General features: G+C 37.7%; 1 pseudogene; it reads right to left on the bottom strand.

The window, feature by feature from the left end:
* Nucleotides 1-17,366: 17,366 nt before the first annotated feature.
* On the bottom strand, nt 17,367-18,288 carry LOC109434037 (SMAD family member 2 pseudogene; annotated as a pseudogene).
* Nucleotides 18,289-26,522: the final 8,234 nt, after the last annotated feature.

The following is a 26,522-nucleotide window of genomic DNA, read 5'->3' as shown; positions in this document are numbered from 1 at the left end:
TAGTTTGAATATTTGAGTCTACTCCCTTCTGGCTTGTAGAGTTTCTGCTGAAAAATCTGATGATAATCGAATGGGCTTTCCTTTGTAAGTTACCATCTTCTTTTTCCTGTCTGCCTTGAGGATTCTTTCTTTGTCGTGAATTTTTGACAGCTTCAATACAATGTGCCTTGGAGCAGGTGTGTTGGGATTGAGGTAACTAGGTTGTCTATGGGCTTCTTGGATTCGAGGGTCCAGCTTTTTCCACAAGTTTGGGATATTTCCATTGACTATTTGTTTGAATATACTCTCTGTTCTCTTCTCCCTTTCTTCTCCTAGCATGTCCATTATTCTTATATTGTTCTTTCTGATGGAGTCGGAAAGTTCTTGTAGAGTTCTTTCATTTCTTTTAACTCTCAAGTCTCTCTCTTCTTCCATCTGTGTCATCTCCAGATTTCTATCTTCTATGTCACTGATTCTTTCCTCCATCTAGTCAGCTCTGTTACCTGAGCTGGCTATTTCATTCTTCATTTCTTTTACTGAGTTCTTAATCTCCAGAAATTCTATTTGGTTCTTTTTAAAAATTTCAATCTCTTTGATAAAATGTTCTATTTGTTCTTTGATTGTGTTTTTTATTTCATTAAACTGCCTGTCTGTCTTTTCTTGCATCTTGCTGAGTTTTTTAAGAACTACAATCTTGAATTCTCTGTCGTTTAAGTCACATATTTCCATGACTTTAAGTTCATTTTCTGGAAACTTTTCATTTTCTTTCTGAGTTGTCTTGTTACCTTTATTCATGGCAATTATTGATTTATTATTACTCTTCCTAGGCATCTATAGGTGTGGGTTCTGAAACATGTTGATAGGAAAGTGTCTTTCTTTTGCTTTCCAGTAAGTGTTTGTAGAATGCTTTATTTTCTCTCCAGCCTTTTATTCTTTCTCATGTTGTAGTGTTATATTTTTCTGTTCCAGCTTCTCACACAATGGGGGGATTCCCTGGAAGGCGGACTTCTCCTCTGTAAGCAGGTCCCCTGGGTCTCAGGGCACCACATCTGTGGATAGCTTCTGAAGTTTCAAAACTCTTCCCAAACCAGAGTCAGGACCCGTGTATTTAAGCGGCTCTTTTTACCCCTGCAGGGTTCCACCCAGATAGGTGGGGGCAAAGGCAGCTGGGCTGTGAGAGGTGGCTCTGAGCAATGTCAGTGACCACCAACACAGCCAATCCTGAACCCAAGGCTCTCTCCCCTTTATGGAACTTGTTTGGCCATGAGTCTGTCGCTATGAACCACAGTTCTCAGGAGTGCAAATATTCTGTTCTTTTGGTATGACATTACTACCGTTCTGCTTCTAGCACTGAAAAAGTGTGTGTGGGCTCAGCTCTGGAAAGGTAGGGAGGGGTCGGCTAGGCTCTGTGCCTTTGTCTTCCATAATTTCATCCTTCTTCCCTTAGTCTTTGGTCTGAGGTCTCTGCTGTGAGGGTGGTGTTCAGCCACGTTATATGTTGATATCCTCAGGCAGGATTGTGGGCCATAAGGGGAGCACTAGCAGTCTGAATTCTTCCCTATCCCATGACTATGGTAGCTCAAGAACACAGGGAGCTCCCAGCTCCAGTCTGCATTTGCCCTGCAGTCCCTGTGTGGCTTGCATCTCTGCCCATCCCACTTTCTCTTCCTGCACTCGCCCAATTTGCCCACTGTTAGATGATTTCAATTATGAGTCTCTTATTCTTGCCTGTCTGCTGTGCAGGGAGTTGTTTGTGGAATTACAGCTGTTCAATTTGTTGTAAATTCCAGGGGAGACTTCAAGAGGCTCACCTCACACCTCCATTTCTATGATGTAATCAGCATTCTTATAATCAGTGTTTTAAACTCTGTCTCTGGTCAATGGGTTGACTCCATGTTATTCAATTCTATATCTGGAGGTTTCTCTTGTTCTTTTATTTGAGACATGTTTGTTGTTGTTTTTTCTCAATCTGGCTTCCACTGAATAGGGTGGCACTCAAGGGAGTCACGAGTGTGACCAGTGGTTTTTATAAAGTTAATGCAGATTTAATTCTTATGCCAGTGCCCAGCCTGTGACCACCTTGCAGCACCCTGAGAACACTGCAGCCACCCACTGCCTGAGGCTCGTAAATTCCCCAAAGCTGCACCTGAGTGGCTGTTGTGCACTCTTGGAGTCACTGTTTACCACCAAAATCTCCCCAGGCTGTTGTGGATTTTCTGGTGCTGTGAAAGACCTCTGAATCTTGTGGGGTGTGCCTGGCCACCCATATGCCCAGAGTGCCCTTGGCAATGCAGCTTTAGGTGTGTGGGGCAGGGTTCCAGGGAGCTAAGGGGTGTGGTCAGTGGTTGCTACAAAGTCACTGCAGTCTTGGTTCTTGCACTGGTGCTGGGACCATGACCACCACGCAAAAATGTCCCGAGAGCTCTACAGCCAGCTACCACCCATTTCAGATCTGCTATCACCAGTTTACACTGCAGCACAGGTCTCGGGTTACAGCTCACCAGCATACAGTTTCCCAGATGGGCACAGGCCTCCACCCACTTATAGCAGGCTTCAGTAGCCTGTGGGGTGGGGCCGGCAGCCCAGCACTCAAGGGTTTCCCAGGCAATGTAACACCAGCTCTGTGGAGGATGGGGACCCAGGGTGTCACCAAAGTAGTGCTTGCATGTAGATTCCACTAGACCAATACGATCCTAGTCTTGGCCCTTTGGAGAAGGGCTTAAGTCTGAGAAGATGGTGCCCTCCTGTAAGCCACAAATGTGTCAGGCTCCACACAAAGACAATAATGGCTCCTGTCCGTCCAGCTCCCATGCTGATGCCACATAATTCAGTCCTTCCTTGTATGTCCCTGAGCCTCCTGAGCTGTCACTTCTCCACCAGAGACCAGATGAGTTCTCACTAGTGAGCAAGTCCAAATGCTGGCTGTACAGGAAGGCATCTGGTTTTCTAACTGCCTTCCACCCCATTGGAAGAGGCAGACAGAGTCCTCGCTGATTTTCACTGTCAGATACTGTGTGAACTTCTTTTCCCAGCACAGGACCCCTGGGCTTGGGAGTTTAGTGTGGGGTTGGGGGTCCCCTCCCTCTTTAGGGGGGCCCTCTGCTACCGAGGTGTCCTGGAGTTCAGCCTCTGTCTGTACGTTTGGAGTCAACCTGTTTCATGTCTCCGCACCCCCATCACCAGTCTCTACGTGGCCCCTTCTTTTTTTTATTTTTAAGATTTTTGTTAAAATATAGCTAATATGCAATGCTATATTAGTTTAAGTTGTACATCACAGTTATTCAACACTACCCACATAGCACTATACGGAGTTATTACCACATTATTGATTATATTCCCTATGTTAAAGAAGTGATCACCTTAATCAGTCCAGCAACGATCTGACACCGTACCACACTATCACAATATTATTGATCTTCCCCCCTTTTTAAATTTTTCAGTTAGAGTTGACTGTAATTGAAAAGAACAGGAGAAACGTCCAGATATAGAATTGAATAACATGGAGTCAATCCATTGACCAGAGACAGAGTTTAAAACACTGATTATAAGAATGCTGATTACATCATAGTAATGGCGGTGTGAGGTGAGCCTCTTGAAGTCTCACCTCACACCGCAATTCAATATTATTTTATATTAATTTCAAGTGTATAACATAATGGTTAAACATTTATGTAACTCCGGAAGGGATCCCCCTGACTAGTATTTCCTGACACTATGTATAGTTATTACCATATTATTGATTATTTTCATTTTACATCCCCATGACTATCTTGTAACTACTGGTTTATATTTCTTAACCCCTTCATCTTTTACACCCTGCACCCAACACCCCTTCAATCTATCACACCAATAGATCCAGTACCCAACTGACACCATAAAAGTTATTATTGTACAATATTATTGACTATATTCTTTATGCTATACCCTACAATCCCTTGACAACTGTGTTAACAACAAATTTGTACTTCTTAATCCCTTCCCCTTTTCACCCTCCTCAACCCCCATTCTATCTGAAAACCAAAAAATGTTCTCTGTATCTATGAATTGTTTCAGTTTCATCTGTTGTTTATTTTTTCTTTAGATTCCACTTATAAGTGAAATCATGATACTTGTTTTTCACTGTCTGACTTATTACACTCAGCACAGTACCCCCTTGGTGTATCATGTTGTCACAAATGGCAAGATTTCCTTCTTTTTTTCGCTGAGAAATATTACGCTGTATATATGTAGCACTTTTTCTTTATCCATTAATTCATTCAGGGACACCAAGGTTGCCTTCATATCTTGGCTTATGTAAATAATGTTGCAATGAACATATGGATGAGCATGTCCTCTCAAACTAGCATTTTGTGTTTGTGTCAGAAGTGGGATTACTAGATCGTTCTTTGTCTCTTGTTATAGTCTTTGTTTGTTTGTTGTATTAAAGTTTATTGGGGTGACAATTGTTAGTAAAATTACATAGGTTTCAGGTGCACAATTCTGTAGTACATCTTCTATATATCACATTGTGTATTCCCCACCCAAAGTCAGTTCTCCTTCCATCACTATATATTTATAATAAAGTCTATTTTGTCTGGTATAAGTATTGCTACCCCAGGTTCTTTGTGTTTGTTTGTCTGTTTCCATTTTCATGAAACATCTTTCTCCATCCCTTTACTTTCAGTCTGTGTGTGTCCTTCTCTCTGAATGAGTCTCTTGTAGGCAGCATATGTCTTATCCATTCAGCCATCCTATTTTTTGAGTGGAGCATTTAATCCATTACATTTAAAGTAATTGTTGATAGGTATGTAGTTATTGCCATTTTATTATTTATATTATTTAGTTATTTATTTCATCTTAAAGAAGTCTCTCTAAGATTCCTTGTAATACTGGTTTGGTGGTGATGAACTCCTTTAGTTTTTCTTGTCTGGCAAGCTCTTTATCTGTCCTTTGATTCTAAATGATAAATTTACTGGGTAGTGTAATCTTGGTTGTGCTCCTTGCTTTTCATCACTTTGAATATTCTTGCCAATCCCTTCTGGTTTGCAAAATTTCTGTTGAGAAATCAGCTGACTGTCTTATGGGGACTCCCTTGTAGGTAACTAACTGCTTTTTTCTTGCTGCTTTTAACATTCTCTCTGTCTTTAACCTTTCACATTTTAATTATGATGTGTCTTAGTGTTGGCCTCTTTGGGTCCATCTTGTTTGGGACTCTCTGCACTTTCTGAGCTTGTATATCTATTTCCTTCACCAGGTTAGGGAAGTTTTCTGTCATTACTTCTTTAAATAGGTTTTCAATTCCTTGCTCTCTCCCTTCTCCTTCTGGTACCCCTAGAATGCAAAGTTGGTACACTTGATGCTGTCCCAGGGGTCCCTTAAACTCTCCTCAATTTTTTGGATTCTTTTTTCTTTTTGCTGTTCTGATTGGGTCTTTTCTGCTACCTTATCTTCTACATCACTGGTTCTATTTTCTACTTCATCTAATCTACTGCTGATTTTCTTAATGTATTCTTCATTTTCCTTATTGCATTCTTTATTTCTGACTGGTTATTTTTCATGTTTTCTATCTCCATTTTGATGTTTTCTATCTCTTTGTTGAAGTTCTCCCTGACATCATTGAGCATATTTATAACCAGTGCTTGGAACTCTGTGTTTGGTAGACTGTTCATCTCCATTTTGTTTAGTTCTTTTTCTGGAACTTTGTTCTGTTCTTTTATGTGGGACATGTTTCTTTGTCTCACCATTTTGGCTGCCTCCCTGTGTTTGTTTTTGTATATTAGGTAGAACTGCTATGCCTTGTGGTCTTACTAGAGTGACCTTATGTAGTACGTGTGCTGTGGGGCTCACTGGTGCAGTCTTCCTGGTCACTTGAACCTAACACTCTAGGTGTGTCCCTTGTGTGGGTTGTGTGTGCCCTCATCTTGAGGTTGAGCCTAAGTTGCTATTTGCACATCAGTGGGAGGGATTGACCCTCAGGCTCATTGGTTGTGAGGACTGGCTGTGAGTACAGTGGAGGAGTTGTGGTGCAGGAGCTGGCTCTACAGAGCAGGATCTGTCTCAGCAGGGCTCTGGTGCCTACTCAGTCTGCCACTTGTGTGTGTCATTCTTGGAGGCAACTGGGTGATGCTCCAACTCATTTTGAAGCTGGCAACTGGGTGCACCAGCTGCAAGATCACCTTGGAGGGGACCTGCTGCAGATCAAGTTCAACTGCAGCCCCTACCCCATCGTTGGCCACCCAGAAGGAGCCACAAGAAATCCAGAGATGGCCCCTACCCATCGCATGCTTGGAAGTGCTTTGGAAGCCAAACTGCAAACCAAGGGCATCTGCTGCTGTGCTGAGCTTAGGGCCGCTCAGCCAGAGGTACAGGACATGCTCAAGCCAGATGCTGCTTGTTTGGGTTTTGTGAACCTTTGAGAGACCTTAGGAAACTCTGCAGCATTAGGTAAGGCAGGTGTTTGTATTAAAAAGCCACTGGAAGTGGCTTGTATGTGCCTGAAAGTTGAGTGTGGTGACATCTGGAATCACCAGGGTGTGGCAAACAAACAGCATTAGCCAGCTTGATCGAGACTCAGATACGGTGGCTGCCTGTATTTGCATGCCAGGAAGGGGGAGGTTTCAACAAAGAAACCATGGCCTCAGCCACCTCCTCAGTTCAGGATAAAGCTGCCCCTCCATCCCCCCTCTCAAGCCAGACAACTCTGTTCCCCACCATATGTTCCCACCACCTTTCCAGCTTCTGCCCCAGGTATGAAGCTCAGAGCCAGTGGTGCTGTCGGTAACTAAGTCCTTGCACAGTCCCTTTAAGAGAAGCACCTGGGACTTCAGCTGCCCTCCATCTCCCTCAATCACAATCTCCACAGTTTTCCACAACCAGAAATTATGGGGACTTCTATCCCTGGCACCGTAACCCTGGGCTGGGGTTCTCGATTTTTAATGGTCACATGCAGGTATGGGACCACCCCATTCTACATCTCTGCCCCTCCTACAGTCTTGAGGTGACTTCTGCATGTCCTTAGGTGTAGGACTTCAGTATAGCAAGATTTTAGGCGATTCTCAATGACGATTGTTTTGTAGTTTAGTTGTAATTTTGATGTGGTCATGAAAGAAGGTAAGCACAGCAATTACCTACTTGGCCATCTTGATCAGAATCCCTCGATGAGGCCTCTTCTTTATATTCTTAGTTATAGAGGTTCTGTTCAGCTAATGTTCAGATGATTCTTGAGGTTGATTGTTTGATAATTTGTTTGTAATTTTGGTGTGGTCCTGGGATTCTAGTAGGCATAGCATTTACCTAATCCATCATCTTGGACCTCTCTATTTTTCAAATTTTTATAAACATTTGTTTGCTCAGAAAGATTGAGATAGTCATATTAAAGTTATTTAGCTAGTACCCTTTCTCAAATATTCATAATAATTATCAATCTCTTTCCCTGTTAAAATATTGAAAATACTAATTACTTTTATACATAAATTTAATGACTCACAATCATCATTAATTAGTACAACACTTTGCTCTTGTAATAATAAATACACATTTATACTTTATCTGACTAATAGAATTTCAAAATCTGGAGACTTTTAGTTGCACCTGAAATCTTGCCTATATTTGGAAATAAATTTGCAAATATTAAAAATAAACCTAAAAATGTCTTATTTTGTTACTGGCATTGTTGTTGTTTCCAATTACATATGTGTTCCCTATGCAATCACATGATTATTGATCAAACACTGATAGGGTTGCAAAATAGAGTGGAGAATTAGGCAAATTAGGGTACTTAGACTTTCAAAGATTGAGATTGGCAGAGCTGAATAGCAGAGTAGAGTACAATATTGTTGCCAAAGCTAAACTTTGTTGCATTCATATGCTTTATGCCACCACTTCCTGTTAAACCCAAGTAAACTAAAACTTCCTAAGTGAGAACTATCAGACCAGAAACTCAAATCTTGTTTGGGAATGAAATGTTATTTTTAGAATATTTTAAAATCATGATCTGAAAAATTTTACAGATTTGTTAGGGTGTCTTTCATTAAAAAAACAAATACTATTTAAATGTTCTGTATGGAACAATTTCTATGGATGAGTTCCTTCATTCCCCAAGAGCTCATTCTCTGAAGCTTTCAAGCACAATGTGCCTGCCTCATAGACCTAATGTAGCCTGTCTGAATGCCCTAAACACCTCAGTGTGGAGCTCATCAATTCTGTGATTGAGACAGATGCTTACATTGGGATTAGGTAACAGCTTCAGAAGAACGCTTATTCCTGGAAGAGCACTGGCATCTCTCTGGGAGACTAACTTGATACGTGTGCCAGTGAATAGTATGTATTTTTGATAATTTTTTTCATTTAGTTCAAAATATTTTTAAATTCCTCTTGACACTTCTTCTTTGACAATGTGTTATTTAGACATTTTTGTAGTTAAATTTCTAAGCATTTTAGAATTTTCCAGCTATCTTTATATTATTGATTTCTATTTTAATTCCATTGTGGTCTGTGAACATATTTTGTATGATTTCTATTTTTAAATTTATTACAATGTAATTTATGACACAGCATGTGGTCAATATTAGTGAAAGTACTATGTGAGCTTGAGAAGAATGTGTATTCTGCTGTTATTGGATGGAGTATTCTATAAATGTCAAGTTGATAAATAGTGCATTTCAGATTAACCATATCCTGGTTTTCTGATTACTTCATCTATCAATTACTGAAAGAGGGATATTGAAGTCATCAACTATAATAATGGTTTGTCTATTTCTCCTTGAAGTTCTATTAAGTTTCTTCTTCTTCTTTTTGATGCTCTGTTGTTAGGTTCATACACAATTAGGATTGTTACGTTTTCTTGGAGAATTTACCCTGTTATCATTCTGTAATGCCCTCTTTATCTCTGATAACTTTTCTTGTTCTGAAGGCACTTTTGTCTGAAATTAATGTAGTTTCTTCAGTTTTCTTTTTGCTGTTAGCATGGTATATCTTTCTCCATATTTTGAGCTTATCTGAATCTTTATATTTAAAGAGGGTTTCTGGTAGACAACTTATAATTGGGTGGTCTAGTTTTTCAATCTACTCTGACAGTCTTTGTTGTGTTTGTTTTAAATTAAAGTTTATTGGGGTGACAATTGTTAGTAAAGTTACATAGATTTTTAATTGGTGTATTCCGACCATTCATATTTACTGATTATTGATGTAATTAGATTTTTATCTACCATGTTTGAAACTGTCTTCTATTCATTACACTTGTTTTTTCTTTCATTTCTTTCTTCCCATCTTTTCCTGCCTTCTCTGGTTTTAATTGAGCATTTTATATGATTCCATTTTCTCTCCTCTTTTCGAGTACAAATTATAGTTCATTTAAAAAATTTTAGTAGTTTCCCTAAAGTTTGCAGTATACATTTATTTACAACTAATCTAAAGTGTTAGTCACCTTCAAATAACACTGTCATTTGACATGTGATGCAGCTACTTTATAATAACAGAGTTTTCCCATTATTCTCATCTCTCACAACATTGCTGTCCTTCATTTCATATATCCGTATGCTATAATCACCCAATACATTGTTACTATTATTAGTTTAAATAGTTCTCTTATAGATAAATTAAGAAGAAGAAGAATAGTGTAAATGTTTAACTATTACATTGTTTTGTACACCTAAAACTAATTTAAAAAATAATAAAATATTTTATTTTACTTTTTTTTTATTCCTTCTCTGATGTTCTTCCTTTTTTTATGTAGATCTAAATTTCTGACCTATATAATTTTCCTTCTTTATGAAGAAATTTTTAGGTATTTCTTTCTGGACAGGTGTGCTGGGAATGAATTCCCTTAATTTTTGTTTTACTGAAAAAATATCTTTATTTCTCAATCAATTTTGAATGATAATTTTTTTCTGGATATAGAATTCTATATTTTTTCCTTTTAACACTTCAAATATTTCACCCACTCTCTGCTTGCATGCATTGTTTCTGATGAGAAGCTTTCTGTAATTCTTATCTGTTGCCTTACAGCTGCCAAACCGTTTGTTCCCCGTGCTCTTCCCAGGATTTCACAAGGGAGTGCTTCAGCAAACTGAGGCTCGATGGAATAATATCGATAAAGCTCCCTTAAGGGGGTGTCTCAGCAAACTGGGACCTGATGGAATAATATCGCACCCCCCCTTTAATGGATCCCCTAGAGTTATGCGTGTGCGTGAAGGCACAGTATGTGTTGGAGCACAATGGGGACTTTCAGAAAGACAGCCAGCAGGCACATAATTCACAGATCTTAAGATTACTTCCTCATTTGTTAACCAATAAAAGCTATGCGTTGGCCTGATTCGGGGCTCAGTCCTTGAGGCTTGAGTCCCTTGGCCCCGCTTGCACTCTGTTCTTGGCTACTGTCTTTCTTAACCCTGTTGCCCTTTTCGCTTCCCACAGCTCTTGTCGTGCAGGACGTGACACTGATCCTTGTTTCTCTCTGTATAAGGTTCCTTCCCACCTTCCTTCAAGTCTTTGTCATTGGTTTTCTGTAGTTTAAATACAAGGTACCTAGGTGTAGATTTTTTGGTATTTGTCTTGGTGTTCTCTGAGTTTCCTGGGTCTGTGGTTCTGTATCTGACAATAATTTTAGAAAATTCTCTGTCATTACTACTTCAAATAATAATTCTTCTCCTTTGTCTTTCTTATTCTGGTATTCCAATTATGTGTATGTTATATCTTTTGAAATTTCCCCACAGTTCTATGATCATTTGTTCTGATTTATTTTATTTTATTCAGTTTGGGAACTCTCTGTGGTATATCTTTAACCTTTCTGATTCTTTCCTTGGCTATGTTGAATATATTGATGAGCCCATCAAAAGCTTTCTTCATTTCTGTTACAGTGCTTTTGACTTGTTGCTTTTCCTTTTGATTATTTGTAATAGTTTCCATTTCTCTGCTTACATTAGCCGTCTGTTCTTGAGTGTTGTCTACTTTTTCCGTTACAGTCCTTAACATATCAATCAGAGTTAACGTAGTTTCCTATCTAAATCGTTTCAAAATCTGTCATAGCTGAGTCTGGTTCTAACACTTCCTTTTTGTCTTCAGGCTGTGTTTGGTTTTTCTTTTTATCTTTTAGCATGCTGTAAAATATTTTATTAAAAACTGTACATGATGTATTGGCTAATGGTAACTGAGGTAAAAGCCTTAGTGTAAGGTTTTATGATAATCTACCTAAGAGTTGGATTATGTTTAATGTTTGCTATAGCGGTAGGTGTCAGAGGCTTCAAATTCATTTAACATCTTTGTTTTTGTCTCTCTTTTTGCCTTCAGGCTCCTTAAACAGAGTGTGCACCTTGCAACTCTTAGCTGTAATCCAATGTTATTATACTGGAGCTCTATTGATGTGGTTGTAAGGTTTCTTGGAGAGGAAGCGCTCCATAATCGCGTGATTGAGTCTCAGTGTTTAAGAGACCGATTTCCCTGGGCTGTGACCTTCACAAGTGTTACTTAGATTTTTTCCCCTCCCATGAGGTTTTGGTAAAAATCATTCCCCCTGGAAGATTAATTATTTGCTATGGAGAACTCTATGGTCATATCTTACAATATTACTTTTCCCCTTTCTGCTACCGCAGCCATGAGCAAATCTTTCTTAGCTTTTCACCATAACAAACTGGTGGGCTTCCTAAAAGTAGATACATGTAAGTGTGGGGCCTCCCTATGACTGAAGGCTCCAAGAGGTTATCACTCTCATGCTAGTCCATACTCTGCCTCCATCAAAATTACCACTTAAATTTTCCTACCCATTTGTAGCCACAGCAGCTTCTGGTCTAAGTAAGCAGATTCTCTGTATTCACTGTTTCTCCAGATTTAGAGGCAGTGGCTCATTAACTGATCTCAAATTTTTGATGGGCCTAAGAAATTTTGTTTATTTTCAGTTTGTTCAGCATTTTTCTTGTTTTAAGAGCAAGAGTAATACCTTCCAAGCTTTTTCCATGTTGGAGCTGAAATCAAAATTCTGGGCATGTATTTTTGCAGCAATGGAAAATCTAAATCACAAGGGAATTTCTTTGCTCATATAACTAGGGATTTCTTTTTCTTTTCTTTCTTTCTTTTTATTTTGGCATGGCTTAGATGGGATTTTTATTTTATATTTTATTTATTTTTTTAATAAAAATTTATTGGGGTGACAATTATTAGTAAAGTCACATAGATTTCAGGTACACAATTCTGTAATACATCATCTATGTGTCACATTGTTCACCACCCAGAGTCAGTTCTTTTTCCATTACCATATGTTTGATCCCCTTTACCCTCATCTACCACCCTCCTCCCCCTTACCCTCTGGTAACCACTAAACTATTGTCTGTGTCTATGAGTTTTTGTTCCTTCATTTGTTTGTCTTGTTCCAGTATTGTTTTCAGTTTTATAAACCACATATCAGTGAAATCATATGATTTTCATCTTTTTCTGTCCTTTAGCATATAATCCATTGCAAATGGGACTATTTTATCTTTTCTTGTGGCAGAATAGTATTCCATTGTGTGCGTATGCCACATCTTCTTTATTCATTCATCTATCGAAGGACACTTTGGTTGTTTCCATGTCTTGGCCACTGTAAATAAAACAGCATTGAACATCGGAGCACATATATATTTACGGGTAAATGTTTTCAGATTTTTGGGGTAGATACCCAGGAGAGGGATTGCTGGGTCATGTGGCAATTCTATTCTTAATGTTTCTGAGGAATCTCCACACTGCTTTCCATAGTGGCTGCACCAATCTGCATTCCCACCAACAGTGTATGAGGGTTCCTTTTTCTCCACAGCCTCTCCAACACTTGTTACTATTTGTCTTGTTGATGTTAGCCATTCTGACTGGGGTGAGGTGATATCTCATTGTGGTTTTTATTTGCATTTCTCTGATGATTAGTGATGTTGAACATTTTATCATATATCTATTGACCATTTGTATCACTTCTTTGGAGAAATGTCTATTCAGGTCCTCTGCCCATTTTTTAATTGAATTGTTTGGTTTTTTATTGTTGTTGAGTTGTATGAGTTTCTTATACATTTTGGATATTACCCCCTTATTAGAGGCATTGTTTATAAAAATCTTCCATTCGGTTTGTTGTGTCTTTATTTTGTCTATGGTTTCTTTTGCTTTGCAGAAGCTTTTTAATTTGATATAGTCCCATTGATTTGTTTTAGCTTTTCCTTCCCTTGCCTTTGAGATCAAATTCATAAAATGCTCTTTGAACTCAAGGTCCATAAGTTTAGTGCCTATGTTTTTTTCTATGCAGTTTATTGTTTAAGGTCTTAGGTTTAGGTCTTTGATCCATTTTGAGTTAATTTTGATACACAGTGATAGCTAGAAGTCTAGTTTCATTCTTTTGCACATGGCTTTCCAATTTTCCCAGCACCACTTATTGAAGAGGCTGTCTTTTCTCCATTATATGCTTTTGGCTTCTTTGTCATAAATTATCTGTCCATATTTATGTGGGTTTATTTCTGGGTTCTCAATTCTATTCCATTGGTCTGTGTGTCTGTTTTTCGCCAATACCATACTGTTTTGATTATTGTTGTCCTGTAGTACAAGCTGAAGTCAGGGAGTGTGATACCTCTAGCATTGTTCTTTTTTCTTAGGATTGCTTTGGCTATTCAGGGTCTTTTGTGGTTCCATACAAATCTGATTTTTTTGTTCTATTTCTTTTTCAAAATGCCATTGGGATTTTGATGGGATTGCATTAAATCTGTATATTGCTTTGGGTAATGTGGTCATTTTAACTATGTTGATTCTTCCAATCCATGAGCATGGAATGCCTTTCCATTTCTTTGTGACTTCTTCAATGTCTTTTAAAAATGTCTTATAGTTTTCAGTGTATAGGTTTTTCACATCCTTGGTTAAGTTTATTCCTAGGTATTTTATTCTTTTTGTTGTAATTGCAAAAGGTATTATGTGTGTGTGTTTCTTTTTATTTCTTTTTCTGAGATTTCATTGTTAGTATATAGGAATGCAATGAACTTTTGTACATAACTATGGGTTTCAAAGGTAATTCAAGCCTTATGTTTGGTTTGATCCCATGGCTCAACAGCACAAATAAGAACACAGATTTCTTTCATTTCTGTGTTCTGCCTCCTTAGCATCATCTACAACCTATGCATAAGGTAGCTGTCAAACATTTCCAGGGCTATATGTTCCCCAGAGAGAAAGAACAACTCTTTAACACTGGAAAAAAAATTAGGCTTCCATCTTGACTGAATGATCTCAGGTCATATATTCATAATTAGTTAGCTATTACCACAAAAAGCTGTGTAACAACCACATTATCTTGGTACCATTTAATAGTAAGTGTTATTGATATGCCCAAAGTTTGTCTAGAGGAAAATCTGCTTTGTTCCTGGTCTCACTCACATGTCTTCAGGTTGGCTGGAGGTGGGTTGATTTAAGCTAAGGAGGACTAGGTGGCTCTATTTCAAATGAGGAAGACTCTCCTCTGTCTGTCTCTCATTCTCTTTGGATCTGAGACTAACTGACTCGTTGCCATAGAAATGACAGGGGTGCAAGAGAAGAACACAGAAAGCTTCTTAAACCTATGCTTGAAACTTTCCCAGTATTAGTTCTGCCCACATGCTACTGGTCAAAGGAAGCTACATAGACAAAACTAAAATCAAGGGGCAGGAAAGTACACTGTGCCCACAATGAAGCTATGATGACGGCATTAGTATAGGTGAAGATAAGAGTCAAACACTCAATCTATTGCCCTCACTGACAAGGACCAGTAAAAAAATCATGCCATGGAGCTGTTGATTGATTTGCACTGTGTTACTTTGTTACAGCTGCCATAACAAAGCACTGAAGACTGGGTAACTTAAACAACAGAAATTTATTTTTTTACCTTGGCCTGTAGATGGCCATCTTCTCCTCCTTGTGTCTTCACATGGTCTTCGCTTTATGTCCATCTGTGTCCTAATTTTCTCTTCTTATAAGGATTCCAGTCATACTGGATTAAGGCCCACCCTAGGAAAAGTAACCATTACATCGAAGAGACTGAGGGAGTGGTATTGTGGTTAATCACACCTCAGATCACAAACTATACTACCCAAGAACATGGTTGACTCAGACTTTATCACAAGATGTGAAAGCAGTATACTTCTTCCATACCAGGGGCATGCAGAGAGCTGTGTTCTGCCATGATAGGAAGCTCCCAGAAGTACAAATTGTTTTGCCATGCATTTATGTGAGAAGAAGAAAAAGGACTACTTTGACTATTTTATTAAAATCAAAGAGAGTGGGGAATAATTCACCAAGGAATCTGGTGACCTCTCAGCCATTTTCTTGGACAGGCCTCCCTTCAGGCATGAAGGGATTTTTTTTTTCCAGATTACAGCCTCCCATTGGCATCTCTAAAATAATACAAAGTTTTCAGGTGAGTAATTGATGTTGGTTTTTTTTGCACACCTGAGTCATTTTTTCCTAGTGAGTGAGTGGCAGTAATGCAATATTAAATACAATCATGGGTGTACATAAGTTAGGCTCACGTTAAAAGGTCATGAAAAGTCATGGATATGACCACTTGTGACTGTGTAGAGCAATATTCATGCACTAGTTTGTACTAGGAACCACCACGAGCTAGTGTGGAAAGAGCCAGTGTTGGTGGACTCTCAGTATTAATTTGGTATAGCTGCCATAACAAAGTACCATAAACCAACAGAAATTTATTGTGTCCAAAATCAAGGTATTGACAGGGTACTTCCTTAGGATGTGAAGAAGATTCTGTCCTTTGCCTCTTCCCTAGCTTCTGATGGTTTGCTCACAATCTTTGGTGTTCCTTGGTTTGTATCACCAAATCTCTGCTCCATGTCCACATGGCATTCCCCAGGTATGTATCTCTGTGTCCAAATTTCTCTTTTTTATAAGAACATGAGTCATAACGGATCAGAGTTTACCCTAATGACCTCATATTAATTGAACTAATTACATCTGCAACTATGTTATTGCCAAATAAGGTCACATTCTGAGTTACTGAAGGTTAGGATCTCAGCATATGAATTTTGGGGAAACACAATTGAGCCAATAGCAATAAGCAAGGTACCAATTAAACACATAGACCCTATTTCTTATAACAAAATCCAATATAGATTGTAGCATCGAATTAAAGTGATATGTAGTAAAATCATCATCAGGAGGAACCAGAATGATGCTATATGTGTCCTTTAGTTATGGTTTAATCCAGGAATAAAAATTTCAAACAACTGAAGAATAAACATCTTTTCAGCAGTCTTCACTGAATATTGCTTTTCTAAATTGAACTACTAATAATTTTGGGATTATACACTATGGCCAGAGCCTGGACAGCAGCTTTCTTATATTTCCTGTTGAATACAGTCCCATGTATCTGTCTTAATAGCAAAGTAGAGAGGTCACACACCTGCGGTGAAGGGCAGCCCACTTAGTCTCAGACGTAAGCTGATGGAGTATATAGAAAGCTCTTTGGGTGATAAATAATGGGAACTAGGTTGAGATGCTTAAACAAATAAATGTGAGAATGTTTATAAAAACTCATGGATGGTTCCCAAATCTCTATGGCAAGAATACTGCAGTCCCAGGAACAGGGGTTTGACATTTTACAGGGCACTCAAGACGTCATCACTTTCTATTTCTTACTTGTGTTCCTCTCTGCTCTACTTCACCTTCTTTATATTTTTCTCTTTGTCTTCCTCCTTATCCTCATGTTTTTCTTTCTCTTCTCTTTCTTCTTCCACTCCTCCTTTCTATTCTCCTCCTCTTGTATTCTTTCTCTTTTTTTGCTCTTTATCCTCTATTATCTGTCTCTAAACTGCCTTTTTCTGGATTCCTATACAAATGTAGATTAAAAAAAAAACTTCCAGGTATGTTAAAATTAAAAATGCTGAGGAAAATATTAAAGCTTATTTTATTTTCTTGCCCCAAGAGTTTATTTTTGGTAAAAGGCAGAAAAGTTACTTTTTTTCACAAGGGACATCTGCTTCTAAATGGTAATTTGAAAATCTTGATATATTTTATATATTTAAAAAGACACACAAAAATAATGGAGAAGTTGGAATAACAGATTAGATACCATAATTTTATAAAGGCTTGCCTAAATCAAGAACCAGCACACCCATACTTAATTTAGGCAAACTAAAAACATATGAACAGCAAAATACTGTGATACTTGATTATGATACATTACCTGTACAGATAACTACTACTGTTCAGACACTTAGTTTTATACCCAGCAAGACATCAGTAAATCTTTAAAATCTTCTCTTCCTCCTTTATGGGAGTATATTTTTAGACACTAATTTTCCCAGCTAATATTCAAATATAGGAAACCAATTCTACAAGGTGCTTTAATTGGTGAGACCTTAAGTGCTATTTTTCTAGCTTGAATTTTTGGATAGTAAACAGTCCATGGGTACCACACACAAATATTATGACAGAAGAGTTGTTACATAAATCTTTTGATGTGACTTGATTGGTGATGAAGCTTTGCAATGCACTGAAGGGGATCCCATCTGAGTTAATACTTTGTCCAACCACTGTAGAGGTCCATTCAGATGAAGTCCAATATAGCAAGGAGTGCTCGTTACCATCTGCTTTCAATATTCTGCTCCTTACCCTTTCACAAAACTCATTCTTATGGTTCATATTCTAGTTAGCTAATAAATGACTTCAATGACGCCATATGGGTCCTCAATTTCCTTTAGTTATGGTTTAATCCAGGAGTAAAAACTTTGAACAACTGAAGAGTAGATGTCCTTTCAGCTGTCTTTGCTGATATTGATTTTATAAATTGAACTACTGATAATTTTGAGATTATACACTGTAGCCAGGGCCTGGAAAGCAGGTTAAACAAAACCCTGATTAACAGACTGAGCCAGAAGAGCAGCAAATTCCTGGTTGTTGAAGATCTTCAGATTACATCCTGGTAGAATTTTACACACTATTGCAGCATGTCAGCCATATTCCTGATTACAGTTGGGGCTCTGCTCAAAGATTGCACTATCACTTAGGCACTGAGCAAAAACTTCCCCACCTATGTAATACAAGCACACTCCTCTTCCTATCTGTCCTCTTGTCACTTCTACTGTAGCATTTTGTTTGGTACTGATAGTAAACTTAAGCAGAACTTCTCTGAATTTGATGTATCAGTGAAGCCGTCTACAGTGAGTGAGGGCTGTGATGCATGGAAGGTCTCTCTCCATCCCTATGGTTTGATTCATAATATGCTACTGAACAACAAAATGCGGCTTCTGAGTATGATTAAACTAAATCTAAACTATGATTAACAGGGGAAAAAATAGTAGGACATACTTCTGCTGGAAATCCTCTATCCATACTTTCGTTCTATTGTTGATCACTTGTTTTTCCATCTTCATTGATATACAATCAGAAACTTAAGATCACGAACTCACCCTAGAAAAAGTGCTACATACCTCATTGCTGAATATCACTATGGTCACCTTTGAAGTACTCCCCTTGGGAAGCTATGCACAGACATCAGCAACTACTCCACCCTTCAAAGCAATTTTGGAACTCTTTTTTTGGGATGGCCATCAGAGCTGTCATCATATTATCCTTGCTGTCCTGAATGTCATCAAAAGGTCATCCTCTCAATATTTCCTTTATCTTTGGGTAAAGAAAGAAGTCATTGGGGGGCCAGATCAGGTGAGTAGGGAGAGTATTTCAATATAGTTATTTGTTAACTGGCTAAAAACTCCCTCACAGAAAGTGCCATGTGAGCTGGTGCATGGTCATGATGCAAGAGCCATGAATTGTTGGCGAAAAGTTCAGGTCATTTAACGTTTCATGAAGCCTTTTCAGTACTTCCAAATCATAAAGTTGGTTAATTGTTTGTCCAGTTGATACAAATTCATAATGAGTAATCCTTCTCATATCAAAAAAAGTTAAAATCATTGCAATAAGTTGTTGAGTTTAATTTTCAGACCTTGTATATAACTTGAGGCAATCCTTTTCAATGAGATACCCAGACATGACTATTGAAGGACTTGGTTTGTTCAGAGAAGTTGTAAAGGTCTGTAGTATCCACTAATCTATCATATTTAGTGTACTCAGTTCCCAAATTTCAGAGCAAGTGGTTGGTATGGGGACAATTAGTATTATGATTTTGTGTGGTGAGGGCTTTCTCAAGCTCTTCTAATTGCCCTGTTTTCTTTAGCTTCTTCACCAAACTTCTAACTGCTTTTTCACACCATGTTTCTTCTTGTCCATTTGGTTCTTCTCCACCTGCTCCGCCATATCCATCACCAGCTGATTTCTTCCATCACAGTAGTCTCTTCACAACTGGTGGAGTAAATGGCAAGATGGATGATATATTCTTACCAAAGGCAGCAATCACATTAAGAGAATATCTTGATGATGTCATAAAATGGAGGTGTGAGGTGAGCCTCTTGAAATCTGCCCTGGAATTTCCAACAAATGGACAACTATAACTCCACAAAGGACAGGCAAGAAAAAGAGGCACACTACTAAAATCATCTAAAGGTGGGCAAATTGTGCGAGCAGGGGAGGAAGGAAGGGAGAATTGAATCAGGGCCACAGGGGCACAGGACACAGACCTAGCTCAGTGCTCCAACCTCACTGCATTTCAGAACTACCGCAGAGGAGAAGCCCGCCTTCCAGGGAATCTCCCTATTGTGTGAGAAGCTGGAATAGTGCAGAGAAAACATAACACTATGGTGTGAGAAAGAAAAAAAGGCTGCAGTCAGAGAGAAAATAAAACATTCTACCAATATGTAGTGGAAAACAAAAGAAAGACCTCTTCCTATCAACTTGTTGCAGAACCCACTCCTGTAGATGCCTAGGAAGAGAAATCATATATCATTAACTGCCATGAGTAATCAAAGCAACAAGACAGCTCAGAAAGAAAGTGAAAATTCTTCAGAAAAGGAACTTAAAGATATGGAAATATGTGACTTAAATGACAGAGAATTCAAGATTGCAGTTCTGAAAGAACGCAATGAGATGCAAGAAAACAAAGAAAGGCAGTTTAATGTCTCAGAAACACAATCAAAGAACAACATGAGCATTTTATGAAAGAGATTGAAATTTTAAAAAAGAACCAAATATAATTTCTGGAGATGAAGAACTCAATAGAAGAAATTAAGAATTAAATAACCAGCTTAGGTAGTAGAGTTGACCAGATGGAGCAAAGAATCAGTGACATCGAAGATAGAAACCTGGAAGTGACACAGATGGAAGAAGAAAGAGACTTGACTTAAAAGAAATGAAAGAACTCTACGAGAACTTGTGACTCCATCAGAAAGAGCAATACAAAATAATGGGCATACCAGCAGGAGAAGAAAGAGAGAATGGAACAGAGAGTATATTCAAGCAAGTAGTCAATGATAACTTCCCAAACTTGTGGGAAAAAAATGTCATCTTCAATCGAGGAAGCAAATAGAACACCTAACAACCCCAACAGGTCTTCTCCAAGGCACATTGTATTGAAGATGTCAAAAATCAATGACAAAGAAAGAATCCTCAGGGCAGCCAGGGAAAAGTAGATGTTAACCTAAAGGAAAGCCAATTAGAATATCATTACATTTTCAGCAGAAATTCTACAAGCAAGGAGGGAGTAGAACCAAATATTCAAACTATTGAAGGGAGAAATTATGAGCCAAGAATAATATACCCAGAAAAGATATCCTTTAGATGTGAAGAACGAATAAAGACCTTTCCAGAAATACAGAAGCTGTGGGAATTTTCTAATACTCAACCTATACTACAAGAAACACTAAAGGAGGCTATTCAACCACCATCAACAGGGAAAATTTGTGGTAACCAAAACACAAAAAGAGGGAGAGTAAAGGCATGAACAGGAATAGAGGAATGGAGAAAGTAAGCATGCTGAAGAAAATGGAATACTCTAAATATCAAATTTTCTTTTACATAAACTTAATGGTAACCACTCAAAAAAATCCAGAACTGAAATATATACTGTAATAAAAGAACAAACAGAGAGAAAAATCACATAATACCACCACACAGAAATAATAGACAACAACAAAAAGGCAAAGAAACAATGGAGACACAGTCTTACCAGAAAACTAAAGACAGAATGATAGGGAATCCTCACATATCATTAATCACCCTAAATGTAAATGGACTGAACTCACCAATAAAAAGGCACAGAGCAGAAGATTGGATTAAAAAAACTAAACCCAACCATATGCTGTCTCCAAGAGACACATCTCAGCTACAAGGAGAAGCATAGACTCAAAGTGAAAGGGTGGAAATTGACACTCCAAGAAAATGGTATCCCGAGAAAATCAGGTATAGCCATAGTGATATCAGATGAAATAGACTTCAGGGTGAAAAAAGTAACAAGAGACAAAGATGGACATTTCATAATGGTAAAGGGGACCATACTACAAGAAGACATAACAGTCATCAATATTTATGCCCCCAATCAGGGAGCACCGAAACATACCAAACAGCTACTAACAGAACTAAAGGATGAAATTGACCAAACACAATTATAGTAGGGGACCTAATATATCATTGACAACTATGGATAGATCAGCCAAACAAAAAATAAAGAAAGAACTAGCAGCCTTAAATAACACATTACATGAAATGGACACAATTGACATTTATAGAGCACTTCATCCTAAAACATCAGACTATACATTTTTTTCTAGTGTACATGGAACATTCTCACAAATAGACCATATATTGGGACATTAAAGTAGCCTCAGCAAATTTAAGATTTTAATCATTCCAAGCATATTCCCTGATCACAAGGCTTTAAAATTGGATATCAACTAAAAAAGAAAGCAGGAAAAAACATAAATATGTGGAGATTAAACAACATACTTTTCAAGAAGGACCGGGTCAAAGAAGAAATTAGAAGAGAGATCAAAAGATACATAGAAACAATTGAGATTGAAAATACATCCTACGATAATTTTGGGGTTGGAGTGAAAACAGTTTTAAGAGGGAATTTTATATCATTATAGGCCTATTTCAAGAAACAAGAAATATCCCAAATAAATAACCTCACATTACACCTTAAAGAGCTAGAAAAAGAAGAATAAATGAAACCCAAAGTCAGCAGAAGAAAGGAAACAATAAAAATCAGAGCAGAACAAAATGAAATAGAGAGCAAAAAGACAATAGAAAAAAATTAATGTGACAAAGAGCTGGTTTTTCCAAAAGATTAATAAAATTGACAAAACCTTGGCTAGACTCACTAAGAAAACAGAAAAGACATTAATAAACAAAATAACAAATGCCACAGAAAAACAAAGGATCATCCAAGAATATCATGAAGGATTATATGCCACTAAAATTCAATAACCTAGAATAAATGGACATGTTCTTAGAAACACATAGTTTTCCTAGGCTGAATCATGAAGAATTGTAAAGCTTTTATTTGTTTGTTTATCTATCTATCTATTTATTTATTTATTTAGATTTTTAAGTGTGTTTTTCCATGACCTATCAGCTGTAAGTCAAGTAGTTTTTTCAATACAGTTGTGCAGGGCACAGCGCACCGTGGCCCATGAGAGGATCGAACAGGCAACCAGGTTGTTCAGAGCTCAGCTCTCTATCCAACTGAGCTAACCAGCCACCCCAGAATTAGAAAATCTAAATAGATCAATCAACAGTAAGGAAATTGAATCTGTTATCCTAAACCTCCCCAAAAGCAAAAGTCCAGGACCAGATGGCTTCACTAGTGGATGCTACCAAACATTCAAAGAGGATTTAATACCTGTCCTACTCAAACTCTTCCAAAAAATTGAAAAGAGACAGTACTCCATAACTTACTTTATGAGGCCAATATTGCCCTGATACCAAAACCTGGTAAGGATAACACAGAAAAAGAAAATTACAGACCAATATCTCAGAGGAATACAGATGCAAACATCCTAAACAAAATTCTAGCAAATCGCATGCAACAACTCATTAAAAATATTACACATCATGATCAAGTGGGATTCATCCCAGGGGCACAAGGTGGTTCAACATATGCTAACCAATCAATGTGATACATCACATAAACAACATAAAGCACAAAAATCATATGATTATATCAATAGATGCAGAAAAAGCGTTTGACAAGATACAACATCCATTTATGTTTAGAATACTTAATAAATGGGTATAGAAGGAAAATACCTCAACATGATAAAGGCTTATATGACAAACCCTCAACTAATATCATAATTAACAGTGAAAAACTGAAGACCTTTGCTCTATGTTCAGGAACACGACAGGCTGTCCCCTATCACCTCTGCTTTTCAACATAGTGTTCGAAGTCCTTGCCAGAGCAATCAGGCAAGAGAAAGAAATAAAAGGCATCCAAATTGGGAATGAAGAAGTTAAATTATCACTCTTTGCAGATGACATGATGCTATATATAGAAAACCCTAAAGACTCCACCAAAAAGCTATTAGAAACAATCAATGAATACAGTAAAGTTGCTGGCTACAAAATCAATGTACAAAAGTCCATTGCCTTCCTACATGCTAACAATGAAATCTCAGAAAAAGAAATACAAAAAACAATTCCTTTTGCAATTGCAGCAAAAAGAATAAAATACCTAGGAATAAATTTAACCTAGGATATGAAAGACCTATATGCTGAAAACTATAAGACATTTTTGAAAGAAATTGAAGAAGACACAAAGAAATGGAAAGACATTCCGTGCTCATGGATTGGAAGAATCAACATAGTTAAAATGGCCATATTACCCAAAGCATTCTTATATACTAACAATGAAATCTCAGAAAAAGAAATAAAAAAAATTGCTTTTGCACTTGCAACAAAAAGAATAAAATACCTAGGCATAAACTTAACCAAGGATGTGAAAGACCTAGATACTGAAAACTATAAGACATTTTTCAAAGAAATTGAAGAAGACACAAAGAAATGAAAAGACATTTTGTGTTTATGGATTGGAAGAATTAACATAGTTAAAATGGCCATACTACCCAAAGCAATATACAGATTCAATGCAATCCCCATCAAAATTCCAATGGCATGTTTAAAAGAAATAGAACAAAAAAGTCATCGGATTTGTATGGAACCACAAAAGACCCTTAGCCAAAACAATCCTTTGAAAAAGGAACAGTGCTGGAGGTATCACATTCCCTGTCTTTAGCTTGTACTACAGGGCACCAATAATCAAAACAGAATGGTATTGGCAGAAAAACAGACACATAGACCAATGGAATAGAACTGAGAACCCAGAAATAAACCCACATAAATATGGACAGATAATAAATGACACACAGACCTATGGAATAGAATTGAGAAACCAGAAGTAAACCCACACAAATATGGATAGATAATTTTTGACAAGGAAACCATAAACATACAATGGAGAAAAGACAGCCTCTTCAATACATGGTGCTGGGAGAATTGGAAAGCCACGTGCAAAAGAATGAAACTAGACTGCTGTCTGTCACCATGTACCAAAATTAACTCAGAACGGATCAAAGAGCTAAACATAAGATCTGAAACAATAAAATGCACAAGAGAAAACATAGGTACTAAACTTATGGATCTTGGGTTCAAAGAGCATTTTATGAATTTGACTTCAAAGTCAAGGGAAATAAAAGCTAAAATAAATCAATGGGCCTATATCAAACTAAAAAGCTTCTGCACAGCAAAAGAAACCATCAACAAAATAAAGAGGCAACCAACTGAATGGGAGAAGATTTTTGCAAACAATACCTCTGATAAGGGGCTAATATCCAAAACATATTAGGAACTCAGACAACTCAACAGCGATGAAAAACAAATAATCTTATTAAAAAATGGGCAGAGGACCTGGGAGACATTTCTCCAAAGAAGAGATACAAATGGCCAATAGGCATATGAGAGAATGCTCAACATCACTAATCATCAGAGAAATGCAAATAAAAACCACAATGAGATATCACCTCACCCCAGTCAGAATGGCTATCATCAGCAAGACAAAAAATAACAAGTGTTGGAGAGGCTGTGGAGAAAAAGGAACCTTCCTACACTGTTGGTGGGAATGCAGACTGGTGCAGCCACTATGGAAGGCAGTGTGGAGATTCCTCAAAAAATTAAGCATACAGTTACCATATGTCCTAGCAATCAGTCTCCTGGGTATCTACCCCAAAAAATCTGAAAGCACTTATCCGTAAAGATACATGTGCTCCAATGTTCATTGTAACTTTATTTATGGTGGCCAAGACATGGAAACCACCAAACTGTCCTTCGATAGATGAATGGATAAAGAAGTTGTTGTACATATACAAAGTGAAAAACTATTCAGCCATAAGAAAAGATGAATAGTACCATTTGCGACAACATGAATGGCTCTTGAGATTATTATGCTGAGCGAAATAAGTCAGACAGTAAAAGTCAAGAACCACATGATTTCACTGATATGTGGTTTATAAAACTGAAAACAATATAGGAACAAGACAAACAAATTAAGAAACAAAAACTCATAGACATAGACAATAGTTTAGTGGTTACCAGAGGGTAAGGGGGGAGGAGGGTGGTAGATGAGGGTAAAGGGTTCCAATATATGGTGATGGAAAGAGAACTTACTCTGGATGGTGCACATACCGTGTGATATATATTGATAATGTATTACAGAATCGTACTCCTGAAATCTATGTAACTTTACTAATAATTGTCACCCCAATAAACTTTAATTGAAAAAAGTAAAAGACCTTGCATGAGTGGTTGGGTGGTGGGAACCAGATTGAGGGATTGAGCCCCATGTCAATATGGGTGCAGAGCAAATGAAGGAAGCAGATATGGAAAGTGAGCTATAACTTTATTCAAAATTCCCTGGTAAGCAAGAGCATAGAGTCAGATGTGAAGATGAAAAAGCCTCGGGGAAGAGGTGAAACAGGAAGCTGTATCTGTTGGTCATGACTTTGTCACTATTGTTGATGGAGATGAGAGATGATAGATAGATAGATGATAGATAGATAGATAGATAGATAGATAGATAGATAGATAGATAGATAATAGACAGACGATAGAGAGATAAGAAATAGATAACATCTATTGAATACCTCCTACACTATTAGTACTGTTCTATGTGGTTTTTCTGTTTTACCCTAATTAATCCATCCAAGAAATAAAAAAGTAATGCAAATTATTTCAATTTTACCAATGAATGTGTGGAAGCTGAGAAAAGTTATTAGCATAATAACATACAAATTTTCAACCCTGTTTGCACGTGCACTGCCAAAGCACAGGCTAGAATATCCACCCACCTTGTCCTAGCCTGGTGTTAAGACACTGCCTCCCTAGACCAGCCAGTAGACCAGGAAGCCCTAGCCTATTATACCTCAACTTTAGCTGATGTTCTCTTTGAATCCTCAAAGAGGCCGACTACGCTTTTTTCCCCCTCTGAACATTTAATCTCTGATGACCTCAACCTCACTATAGAATGGTTTCCTCACACAAGTTATTTAATTTATTCTCAAAATTGACTCCACTGTGATGGGGAAAAGACCGGCCAGAAAACCAGAAAATCAGAAAATAAGTGTTCATGCTTTCAGCCATCTGATCTCTCTCTCTCTCTCCACCCCCCCCACCCCCAACTCTCTAAAAACTAGTATATA

The sequence above is a fragment of the Rhinolophus sinicus genome, chromosome 13 (assembly GCF_057876585.1).
Source record: "Rhinolophus sinicus isolate RSI-liver-muscle chromosome 13, RSI-T2T, whole genome shotgun sequence".
Classification (NCBI taxonomy): domain Eukaryota; kingdom Metazoa; phylum Chordata; class Mammalia; order Chiroptera; family Rhinolophidae; genus Rhinolophus; species Rhinolophus sinicus.
Note: the sequence above shows the minus strand (reverse complement) of the source record. Positions and strands in the feature narration are given on the sequence as shown.